The following is a 12,420-nucleotide window of genomic DNA, read 5'->3' as shown; positions in this document are numbered from 1 at the left end:
GGATGGCAGAGAGCATGGGGGGGAGGCGAAGAGCATGGAGGGATGGCAGAGAGCATGGAGGGATGGCAGAGAGCATGGAGGGATGGCAGAGAGCATGGAGGGATGGCAGAGAGCATGGAGGGATGGCAGAGAGCATGGAGGGATGGCAGAGAGCATGGAGGGATGGCAGAGAGCATGGAGGGATGGCAGAGAGCATGGAGGGATGGCAGAGAGCATGGAGGGATGGCAGAGAGCATGGAGGGATGGCAGAGAGCATGGGGGGGGAGGCAGAGAGCATGGGGGGGAGGCAGAGAGCATGGGGGGTGGCAGAGAGCATGGGGGGTGGCAGAGAGCATGGGGGGGAGGCGAAGAGCATGGGGGGGAGGCGAAGAGCATGGGGGGGAGGCGAAGAGCATGGGGGGGAGGTGAAGAGCATGGGGGGGAGGCGAAGAGCATGGGGGGGAGGCGAAGAGCATGGGGGGTGGCAGAGAGCATGGGGGGTGGCAGAGAGCATGGGGGGAGGTGGAGAATATGGGGGGATGGCAGAGAGTATGGGTGCCTTGGAGAGCATGGGGGGGGTGGCAGAGAGCATGTGGGGGTGGAGAGTATGGGGGGGGTGGCAGAGAGCATGTGGGGGTGGAGAGTATGGGGGGGGAGGTGGAGAGCATGGGGGGTGGCAGAGAGCATGGGGGGAGGTGGAGAATATGGGGGGATGGCAGAGAGTATGGGTGCCTTGGAGAGCATGGGGGGTGGTAGAGAGTATGGGTGCAGTGGAGAGCCCAGGGGGAGCAGCAGAGAGAAGCAGGATATGAGGAGCGGTGGGGGCGGCTGCATATAGAAGAATAATTCTCTCCATCTTCCTCCTGCAGTCTCGGAATGCTTCTCCTCTCCCTCTCACAGGCATTCCGCTACTGCAGGAGGAAGATGGAGAGAATTATTCTATATGCAGCCGCCCCCACAGCTCCTCCTATGCAGTTTACGGGGGGGGGGGGGGCTGAACTCACATTTTCAAAGGCTCCAAGGTGTCTGCTCTGGCTCCTCCTCCCGGGAACCGACGGCTGACCTGTACAGGTGGCCGCGCAGAGGCCGAAGGAGTCTCATCTAGCTCCTCCCCCCGGCACCGATGGCTGACCTGTACAGGCGTCCGCGCAGAGGCCGAAGGAGTCTCATCTAGCTCCTCCCCCCGGCACCGATGGCTAAGCAGCCGGGCGGCCGAGGAGAGGCTGGATGAACGGCGCCAGCTCAAGCCCCGCAAGAACTTACAGCATGGCGGCCCCGGCGGCGGCGGCCCACCGGGCAAGTGCCCGGTTTGCCCTATGGCCAATCCAGGCCTGGTCAGGCCTCATGCACACTGGACGTTTTTGGACCTTTTTTGGCTGCTGTTTTTAGCTTCAGATGTTTTTTCTACAGTCAATAAACTCTCCAGCATGTTATCCTATGTGTCCATGCACACATAGGCTGTTTTTGGCTGGGGACACCTAAAAACACAGATAAACGTTAAAAAAAAAAAACAGCTAACAGCATTTAACGTTTTTGATCCATTGGGGGAAAAAAAAACTATAAAAACCCTTATGCTGAAAAATGCTAAAAAAAGTTAAAAACCGCTATTGCAAAAATGTTGAAAAACTCACTGCAAAGGTACTGGCATTTTTATAAAGTTTTTATGACATCCAGTGTGCATGAGGCCTAAGATCACTGGAATTGGGAGGAAAGTAAGTATTCAATATGGCAGCTTGCAATAGAGGAGGTTGGGGAACTACTGTACATAAAATACAACTTACCTAAAAAACTTAACTTGTCCTTTAGCATCCAAAATTACACCATAAAAAGGCAAGTTATTTTTTATTTTTTTCTACTCTGCATTTTGCTATTTTACTGGAATTTGCCCGGTCATGCAACGCTGTACACAAATTCAATTTATATCATTTTTTTCCACACAAATAGAGCTTTTTGACCAAAGAAAGACCAAATATTTTGAAAAAAAAAAAAAAAAACTAGTATTTTCTGCTTTTTGTTATAAAACATATCCAATAAAATTAAAGTTACATAGTTTAAGTTACATAGTAGGTGAGGTTGACAAAAGACACAAGTCCATCAAGTCCAACCTATGTGTGTGATTATATGTCAGTATTACATTGTATATCCCTGTATGTTGTGGTTGTTCAGTTGCTTATCTATTCGTTTTTTGAAACTATTGATGCTCCCCACAGAGACCACCGCCCACCGGGTGATCAGGGTTTTTTTTTGTTTTTTGTTACAATTTGATTGCTGTTACTGTGACATTACACATGGGTTACATTTATAACAGCTGTGATTACTATTGTGTGTTGTGATTGGCACACAGCTATCATATTGTACAGGGTGCTATGATTGGCCCAGGTACCATATGATAGCTGTGGGCCAATCACAGCATCACAATTCTAAGCACAGCTGTTATGAATGAAACCCATTTATAACAGTTATGTTCACATTGTGATCATGTGATTGCAAAGCTATCATGTGATACCCCAGCCGCTCAAAGTGGCCAGGGTCCCAGGAGCCGCAATCCGCTGTGTGCAGTGGACACAGCAAGAGTGGGAGCAGTGCCCATGGTTGCCCGTGCTGCCATGTCAAAGTAAATGTACTGTGGCCAGGCGGCAAGCAGTTAACTTAGTTTACTAGTTGGAACTCGCCTGAGCTATCCCACCAGGCAGCTTTCACTAAGGACCGCCAATCTCCATGTCCCTCACTTTTGAACAGCTCCTCAATTCATAGAAGTCATACTACAGGTTCTATGACTTAACCACTTCAGCCCCGGAAGGATTTACCCCCTTAATGACCAGGCCATTTTTTTTGCAATACGGCACTGACAATTAACTGACATGCGAAGTTGTACCCAAAATTTATGTCCTTTTTTCTTCACAAATAATTTTTATTTTTTGTGCTATAAACAAAAAAAGAGCATAATAAATATCCCCCCAAAAAAAAATGAATTTCTTCATCAGTTTAGACCAATATGTATTCTTCTAAGCCCTTGTACACACGGTTGGAGATTCCAACAACCAAATCCGTCGGATTTTGTCCGACGGATCTTGTCCGAAACTGTTGCATACACACGGTCGGACAAAGTTGTCGTAAAATCCGATCTTTCAGAACGTGATGACGTAATTTCCTTACGATGGGACTACGTTCAGGCTAGTAGCCAATAGCTTTGATGTAGGAATTTGATCTGAGCATGTGTGGCACTTTGTCCGATCGGAATTCTCTACACATGATCGGAGTATGTCCGATCGGAACAGTTTGTCGTAAAATATTTCCGGCAAGTTGGAAAATTTGGTCCGACAGATACTCAGACGGAAACAGTTCTATGCATACCACACACAGTCGGAATATCCGACAAAACGCTCCGATCGGACACATTCCGTCGGAATCTCCGACCGTGTGTACAAGGGCATGAGAATCATGATTTATTTGCTTAGAAAAAAAAGATCACAATTCTCTCAAGATTCTCTCAATGTAAAATCTTTCACATTATACAAAAAAAAATTGGGCTAACTTTACTGGTTCGTTTTTTTTTTAATTCATTAAAGTAATTTTTTCCCCAAAAATTGCATTTGAAAGACCGCGGTGCAAATACAGTACAGTGTGACATAAAATATTGCAACAACCACCATTTTATTCTCTAGAGTCTCTACTAAAAAATATATATGTTTGGGGGTTCTAAGTAATTTTCTAGCAAAAAAAAAAAAAAACAATTTTAACTTGAAACCAACAAATGTCAGAAAAAAGTTTAGTGTTTAAGTGGTTAAACTTTCCTCACTTACACAGGAAGTCTATTCCTTTGACAAATTGTTACAATGTTTATATTTAGTTCCACTGCTAAAGAATGTTGTGATACTTGGCAGACTTCCTGTTTTTTTCTTGCTTTCTTTTGATGGCTGTGGCTTCAGAAGAGCAGAGAGAATTCTTTGCATAGCAAGAATCGTGAAACAGCTTTGTCAAGATCGCAACGGGGAAAAAAATTGCGACAACGATTCTTGACGATTAATCGCGCAGCTCTAATTCTAATTCTTCTACATATTTTGATAAAAAAAAAAAAAATCGCAATAAGCATATATTAATTGGTTTGCGCAAAAGTTATAGTGTCTACAAAATAGGGGATACATTTATGGCATTTTTATTATTATTTTTTACTAGTAATGGCGGACAGATCGGACACTTTTGACCCTTTTTTGGGACCATTGACATTTATACAGCGATCAGAGCTAAATATAGCCACTGATTACTGTATAAATGTCACTGGCAGGGAAGGGGTTAACACTAGTGGGCGATCAAGGGGTTAAATGTTCCCTAGGGAGGTGTGGGGGGGAGTGGACTGACAGGGATCAGTGGGAACAGCAGAACCCTCTACTTCCCTGACAGAATGGGGATCTGTCTGTTTATATTGACAGATCCCCGTTCTGACTCTCTGAGGAACGATCGTGGGTTACTGGCAGATATCGCGGTTGTGCGCATTGGCTCCAGCGTTGTCACAACTCTGTGGGCTGTATTAGCCCCTGCTGCACTGGAAGATTGCAGGGATGCGGAGGGGCTTTGGAGGGGGAAGATTTCACCAAACCTAGGGGACAGCAGTACAAGGGACACATCACACTGATGGTAAGCAGGGATGGGCGCAGGCATGTTCAGATACTAGTCCAAACCCACCTGAGCTATCCTACCAGTAAGCTGTCACTGCAGACCATCAATAATAAGTGGCTGAGGCATTCCCTGCCCCACAGCGATGTATAGACCCCCTGGCTTTCTTTATGATTGGTGGTCTGCAGTGAGTTTCCTAGTGGGATAGCTCAGGAAGGTTCCAAATAGTATCTAAATATGTGTAAGCTTGTCCCAATTGTAAGTAATGTTTCATGTTTATTTTTTCATTTTTATTTTTAACTAAACTAAAGCTGGCTATAGATGGTCAGCTGGCTGAATAATAATAAAAAATAAAAAAAAACAGATTCCTCCCTTCACATAAGCAAGGTGAATGGAGGAATCCCCCCTGCCAGGACATTGTTTTCTTTTAAATGATATTTTATTTATATGGTTTGTTTTAGGTACAAAGACACAAGTCAAACATTGCTTAGGCCTGGGTCAGTGTGCAATTTCAGATGCGACTTGAGTCACACAGAATCGCATGACAGGGGAAATCACATTGTTTTCAATGATGTCCATTCACATCAATAGAATTCAGCATAGAGTCATTTTGGCCCTTATAGACAATACAAGCTTGATCAAAGTCGCTTCCAAGTAGCATTACTTAATTGCACTGAGCCCTGGTTCACATTGGTGCGATCTGACATGGTGCAATTGCCAGCAATGGCACCATCCTAATTAAACCATTGACTTCTGACTAGCAAGAATGGCCACTTAAGGATCAAAATTTGGCCGGTCTCTGCTGAACTGGCCGAATTTTGATCCGTCTATGGTCAGCTTTTGGCTTTAACCACATGCCGACCGGGCCTAGCCGAAAGATGCCTACAGCGCAGTCGGCTTATTCTTGGAGGTCGTCCATGGACGTTCTCACAGAATCTTGCTCCCGTGCGCCCCCAGGGGTGGGCACCTGGAAACATCTGTGACCACCGGGTCCGGAAAACCCGGAGCATCACATATCACGGTAAATGCCTGCGGATAGCGGCCGTTTACTACGTGATCGCTCTGTCAAAATGATGGAGCGATCACAACAACAGACTGGCGTCACGTCCAATTCCTCCCTCCCCTCTCTGTACTGATTGGTACAGTATGAGGGGAGAGGGGGAGAGATTGTTTGCAGCAGTGCTGTTGGCTGGATGTGTAGTGCCCACAGCGCTGCTCAGTGCCCATTCCAGCCACTACCATACTCTGCCATACCCTGCCATACCCTGCAATACTCAGCCATCCATACTCAGCCATATCCAGCCATTCCACCCAGCCATACCCAGCCATCCACATCCACGGCTTATCCATGCCACATCAGTTTGCACCCATGCTACTACAGTGCCTCAAATTGTAATTAGTCAAATTAGACTTGAAATGTATGCCCCTTGAACGTCTGCTGGTGCTCCCTGCATGTTGGGCCTCTGTATGTGGCCACGCTGTGTAAAAGTCTCACACATGTGGTATCGCCATACTCAGGAGGAGTAGCAGAATGTGTTTTGGGGTGTAATTTGTGGTATGCATGTGCTGTGTGTGAGAAATAACCTGATAATATGAAAATTTTGTGAAAAAAAAAAAGAAAATAACTTGATTTTGCAAAGAATTGTGGGAAAAAATTACAACTTCAAAAACCTCACAGTGCCTCTTTCTAAATACCTTGGAATGTCTAAAAGGAGTAATTTGGGGGGTATTTATACTTCCCTGGCATGTTGGGGTCTCATAAAATGAGATAGGTCGTCAGTACTTCAGGTGTGATCAATTTTCAGATATTGGCACCATAGCTCGTGGACTCTATAACTTTCACAAAGACCAAATAATATACATTATTTTAAAAAAACATATGTAGCAGTATAAATTTTGGCCAAAATGTATGAAGAACAATTACTAATTTGCCAAATTGTAACAGAAACAAAGACTTTTTTATTTTTTTACAGAATTTTCAGTATTTTTTGATCTATAGCGCAAAACATAAACAACCTAGCGGTGATTAACCACTTGCCGACCGCCGCACGACGATATACGTCGGCAGAATGGCACGGGCAGGCATATGGGCGTATATATAAGTCCCTGCCTGCCCGCGGGTGGGGGGCCCGATCGGGCCCCCCCCCGGTGCCTGCGGCGGTCGGCATTTCTTCGAGAGCGATCCGGGATGAGGGGGCGGCCATTCATTCATGGCCACCCCCTCGCGATCGCTCTCGACGAATGGAAATCCCCCGTGACATCACTTCCTCTCCTGTAATGTAAACACAGGAGAGGAAGTGATGTATTCTCTCCTCCGTGTCGGTATTTTCCGTTCCGACACGGAGGAGAGCGGATCGGTGAGTTGCACCAACACTCTACACACACAGTAGAACATGCCAGGCACACTCACACCCCCCCTTTACCCCCCGATCACCCCCCCAATTACCCCTGCCCCCCAGTCACAGTGACACCAATGTCATTTTTTTTTTTTTTTTTTTTGCATTGGTGTCATTTGTGACTGTAATAACTGTTAGGGCAGTTAGAGTTAGCCCCCTTTAGTTCTAATGTACCCCCCTAACCCCCCCAATAAAGGTTTAACCCCGTGATCACCCCCCGTCGCCAGTGTCACTAAGGCTGGGTTCACATTGCAGCGGTTTATGAGAACGAATGTGATTCGCACCGCACTGCAGTGCAAATCACATCCGATCTCTGTGCGATTCGAGTTCAGCCATTCGCCGCACCCGCCGCACCCGCCACACCCGCCGCACCCGCCGCAAATTCGCACGGGACCCTTTTTTTGGCCCGCAGCAGAATCGGATCGCATGGGTGTTCACACCATGCGATCCGAGTTTGCAGATCGCACTGCGATATGCGAACTGATCTGGGGGTGTCAGTAACATTTCACTGACACTCCCAGCAGTTCGCATAGGGCAGTGTGAACTGCCGCCGGGAGGCATGCGATGCGGGAACCCGCCGCGGATTCGCGGCGTTTCCGCATCGCTCCAGTGTGAACCCAGCCTAATAAGCGATCATTTTTCTGATCGCCGTATTAGTGTCACAGGTGACGCTAGTTAGGCAGGTATTTAGGTTCGCCGCAGCTTTTTATAGCGCCAGGGACCCCCATATACTACCGCATAAAGCCCCCTGATTGCCCCCTAGTTAACCCTTTCACCAGTGATCACCATATAACTGTTACAGGTGACGCTGGTTGGTTAGTTATTTTTTTATAGTTTCAGGGCACCCGCCATTTATTACCTAATAAAGGTTTAACCCCCTGATCACCCGGCGGGTGTCATTTGTGACTAATAACTGTTAGGGCAGTTAGGGTTAGCCCCCTTTAGTTCTAAGGTACCCCCCTAACCCCCCCAATAAAGGTTTAACCCCGTGATCACCCCCCGTCGCCAGTGTCACTAAGGCTGGGTTCAGATTGCAGCGGTTTGAGAACGGATGTGATTCGCACCGCACTGCAGTGCAAATCACATCCGATCTCTGTGCGATTCGAGTTCAGCCATTCGCCGCACCCGCCACACCCGCCGCACCCGCCGCAAATTCGCACGGGACCCTTTTTTTGGCCCGCAGCAGAATCGGATCGCATGGGTGTTCACACCATGCGATCCGAGTTTGCAGATCGCACTGCGATATGCGAACTGATCTGGGGGTGTCAGTAACATTTCACTGACACTCCCAGCAGTTCGCATAGGGCAGTGTGAACTGCCGCCGGGAGGCATGCGATGCGGGAACCCGCCGCGCATTCGTGGCGTTCCAGCATCGCTCCAGTGTGAACCCAGCCTAATAAGCGATCGTTTTTCTGATCGCTGTATTAGTGTCACAGGTGACGCTAGTTAGGCAGGTAGGTATTTAGGTTCGCCGCAGCTTTTTATAGCGCCAGGGACCCCCATATACTACCGCATAAAGCCCCCTGATTGCCCCCTAGTTAACCCTTTCACCAGTGATCACCATATAACTGTTACAGGTGACGCTGGTTGGTTAGTTATTTTTTTATAGTTTCAGGGCACCCGCCATTTATTACCTAGTCTCACTAGTGTACCCCTAAATTTAGGGGTGTCTACTTTCCAAAATGGGGTCATTTGGGGGGGGTTTGTGCCATCTTGGCATTTTATGGCCTTCAAAACTGTAACGCCCTTAGAAAGCCTGAAGGCGGTGCTTGGTTTTCGGGGCCCCGTACGCGGCTAGGCTCCCAAAAAGTCCCACATATGTGGTATCCCCGTACTCAGGAGAAGCAGCAGAATTTATTTTGGGGTGTCATTTCACATATGCCCATGGCATGTGTGAGCAATATATCATTTAGTGACAACTTTGTGAAAAAAAAAAAAAAAAAAAAAGTTTGTAATTTTCCCGCAACTTGTGGCAAAATATAAAATATTCCATGAACTCAACATGCCTCTCAGCAAATAGCTTGGGGTGTCTACTTTCTAAAATGGGGTCATTTGTGGGGGTTTTGTGCCATCTTGGCATTTTATGGCCTTCAAAACTGTAATAGGTAGTGAGAAGTGAACTCAAAAATTTACGCCCTTAGAAAGCCTGAAGGCGGTGCTTGGTTTTCGGGGCCCCGTACGCGGCTAGGCTCCCAAAAAGTCCCACATATGTGGTATCCCCGTACTCAGGAGAAGCAGCAGAATTTATTTTGGGGTGTCATTTCACATACGCCCATAGCATGTGTGAGCAATATATCATTTAGTGACAACTTTGTGTAAAAAAAAAAAAAATTTTTTTTTTTGTCATTATTCAATCGCTTGAGGCAAAAAAATAAAATATTCAATGGGCTCAACATGCCTCTTATCAATTTCCTTAGGGGGTCTACTTTCCAAAATGGGGTCATTTGGGGGGGTTTTGTACTGCCCTGCCATTTTAGCACCTCAAGAAATGAGATAGGCAGTCGTAAACTAAAAGCTGCGTAAATTCCAGAAAACGTACCTTAGTTTGTAGATGTGACAACTTTTGCGCAAACCAATAAATATACAATTATTGACTTTTTTTTTACCAAAGACATGTGGCTGAATACATTTTGGCCTAAATGTATGACTAAAATTGAGTTTATTGGATTTTTCTAATAACAAAAAGTAGAAAATATTATTTTTTTTCAAAATTTGCGGTCTTTTTACGTTTATATCGCAAAAAATAAAAATCGCAGAGGCAATCAAATACCATCAAAAGAAAGCTCTATTTGTGGGAAGAAAAGGACGCAAATTTTGTTTGGGTACAACATTGCATGACCGCGCAATTACCAGTTAAAGCAGCGCAGTGCCAAAGTGTAAAAAGACCTCTGGTCATTTACCAGCAAAATGGTCCGGTCTGAAAGTGGTTAAATACCACCAAAAGAAAACTCTATTTGTGTGAAAAAAGGACACAAATTTCATATAGGTACAGTGTTGCATGACTGAGTAATTGTCATTCAAAATGAGAGCAACGAAAGCTGAAAATTGGTCTGGTTAGGAAGGGGGTTTAAGTGCCTGGTGGTCAAACACAAGGCCATCCAAGACTAATTCCATGCAAACTGCTGAGCTCCAGGCTGCTTATTTAAACTAACTGACAGGTTACCAGGTGCTTGGCTGGTACAAACGGAAGGATAAATAGAATATGAATTTAAAGTGACACCTACTCAGGTTGAACTGGATGGACTGGTGTCTTTATTAAACCTTGCTAACTATGTAACTATGTAACCAATGTACATTACTCAGTACATTGAAGGAAAATGTAAATAATATAATCTAACATTACAAAAATAAGGAAAATAATTACATAAAAGTAGTGTGATCTACATCAGCTATACTGATACTGTAGCGTAGTATCTTGCAGCGATTTGGGGAATTTACACATTTTATTTACCTTTCAGGTCCTCTAATATGCTGATCCATACTGGGTGCTGCACCTCGCCCTTGCAGGCTATGTAGGCTCACCTGGACACACGCACCAATAAACCCACCACTGTTTGTCACTATACTACTAGAGTGCCATCTGTCCCTGAAGAGGTTGCTTACCCCAGGGAGCATTATACTTGCTACAGCTCACAATAGGTATTCCATTAGATTTTCTTACCTTTAAATTTGAAGTATGACAGAGAATGCAATATTTGAAGCTTGTATGGCGTTTGATTCACGTACCAGGAAGAAGAAACTCAATTGCAGAAATGAAAGTGAAAGACACAATGATTACAACGCATAATTGCTACCTCAAGGTGGCAGTAGACTGATGTGGATCTACAATACCGTATAAATCTAAAAAGTGTAAACAAACTCAGAGAATTCTTGCAAAGAAGCCTTGTACACGCGATCTGATTTCTGTCTGGGAATTATGCGATGACAGACTGTTTGCCTAAAATCCGACCGTTAGTACGCTCCATCAGACAAATGTCCAACTTTCGGCCAACAAATGTCTGTACACAAATCTGTCACACAAAAGTCCAAAGTACAAACACGCATGCTCGGAAGGATGAGCCAGAAGCGGTCGGTCTTGTAAACTAGAGTACATAATGCAGAATTAACATTCGTGGCGGAGCAAATGCTGAAATCTCAAAATGCAGCGCACATTCTCTTCTTCTTTAATGGGATAATAATGAAGCTGCTTTGCTGATGATACTGATGGAGTTCTGCCAAACATATTTTCAAGGTAATATCAAGAATAATATTATTATGCTTGTTATTTTTTTAATTTTTTTTTGTGCAAGTTACCACAACACCATTATCCCATAGTTTTTAAGATCAAAGATACAACTATGTTGGTGTCCCTTGTTAATTTTACATAGTATTTTTTTTAAATGTAACTGCCTACTCCCAAACTGTCATTTGAAGTAAAACACATAGCCAAGTATTATTCTACACATTTTTTTTATTGTGCATTAAAAAAAGCAAAAAAATGTAATTAGAGATGCTATCTGCCATCCAAATATAAAGAACTACCAAAAAGTGCATTTATGCATTCAAGTGCATTTTATGCATTCAAAAATATAGAAAATATAACAAATAAAATCATTATTCCAAAACAAAAAAAAGCAAAATCCCCAGTCCAGAGGCCTTGTTGTGGGTCTTGTGGCTGGTATTGCCACTGTCCGCCCTACTGCTGTGGTGGGTGGGGTGGCTGTGGTGGGGGGGGGGGGGGGGGCGGTGGAGGTGGTGTTTGTGGAGCCACAAAATCATACAGGTGTGCGTTTTCTTTAATTTGGCCCCTCACCCCCTCTGATTGCAGAGCCTGCTGGGGGTGTGGGACACACGTCCCGGAGGGCAAGTCCTTGTGTGACCTTTGTTATGCCTGAGCGGTTGGGGAAAAAAGAGACAGAAAATCAGAATTTGGAGTCTCTTGTGAGGCGTGTGGTGCAACAGTCTCTGAAGGAGATGGAGACACCCTACATACGGACGCAGCCTTGATGCGTCTAGCCAAACATGTTACTCTACCTTTGGAGGATGCGGTATATTTTAAGGACGGTCTTGAGAGAAAGATAGACCAGGACCTCAAGAGGATATATGGGCTTGCCGGTATGGCTTGCAAACCTGCCCTGGCGCTAGCAGCCATGTCCAAGGCTATGGAAGCTTGGACAAAGAATGTAGACTCCTTCCTCAGGGGTGTTTCAGAAGTGTTGGCTAGGAATTCAGCAGCAGCGGAGCTAAAGCTAGTGGCAGTCTTCCTGGGGGGGAGGCATCTATTGACCTGATTCGCCTGCTGGCACGGATTATGTTATCCTCAGTCACAGCCAAGCGGGCCTTATGGTTACGTCCCTGGCTCGCTGACCCAGTCTCCAAGCAAGCCTGGTGTAAAATTCCCTTTGAAGGGTCCTCTCTGTTTGGCAACAAACTGGATGATGTACGAAATACA

At 45.4% G+C, this 12,420-nt stretch overlaps 1 protein-coding gene across 4 annotated transcripts in view; it reads right to left on the bottom strand.

The window, feature by feature from the left end:
• The window catches only part of LOC143935546 (uncharacterized), a 445,466-nt gene extending 434,468 nt beyond the window's left edge, over positions 1 to 10,998 (bottom strand). Inside the window, exon 1 of one of the 4 annotated variants that reach the window (XM_077459495.1) lies at positions 10,651 to 10,998. The gene's annotated coding sequence lies outside the window, so the exon portion shown is untranslated. Of the gene's footprint in view, positions 1 to 10,440; positions 10,564 to 10,650 lie in introns of those variants that run through there. The other 3 variants (XM_077459494.1, XM_077459497.1, XM_077459496.1) reach the window with 3 other exon arrangements.
• Positions 10,999 to 12,420: the final 1,422 nt, after the last annotated feature.

Source organism: Lithobates pipiens, unplaced genomic scaffold (assembly GCF_037356315.1).
Source record: "Lithobates pipiens isolate NorthernLeopardFrog02 unplaced genomic scaffold, aLitPip1_a1.2 Scaffold_28, whole genome shotgun sequence".
NCBI lineage: Eukaryota > Metazoa > Chordata > Amphibia > Anura > Ranidae > Lithobates > Lithobates pipiens.
Note: the sequence above shows the minus strand (reverse complement) of the source record. Positions and strands in the feature narration are given on the sequence as shown.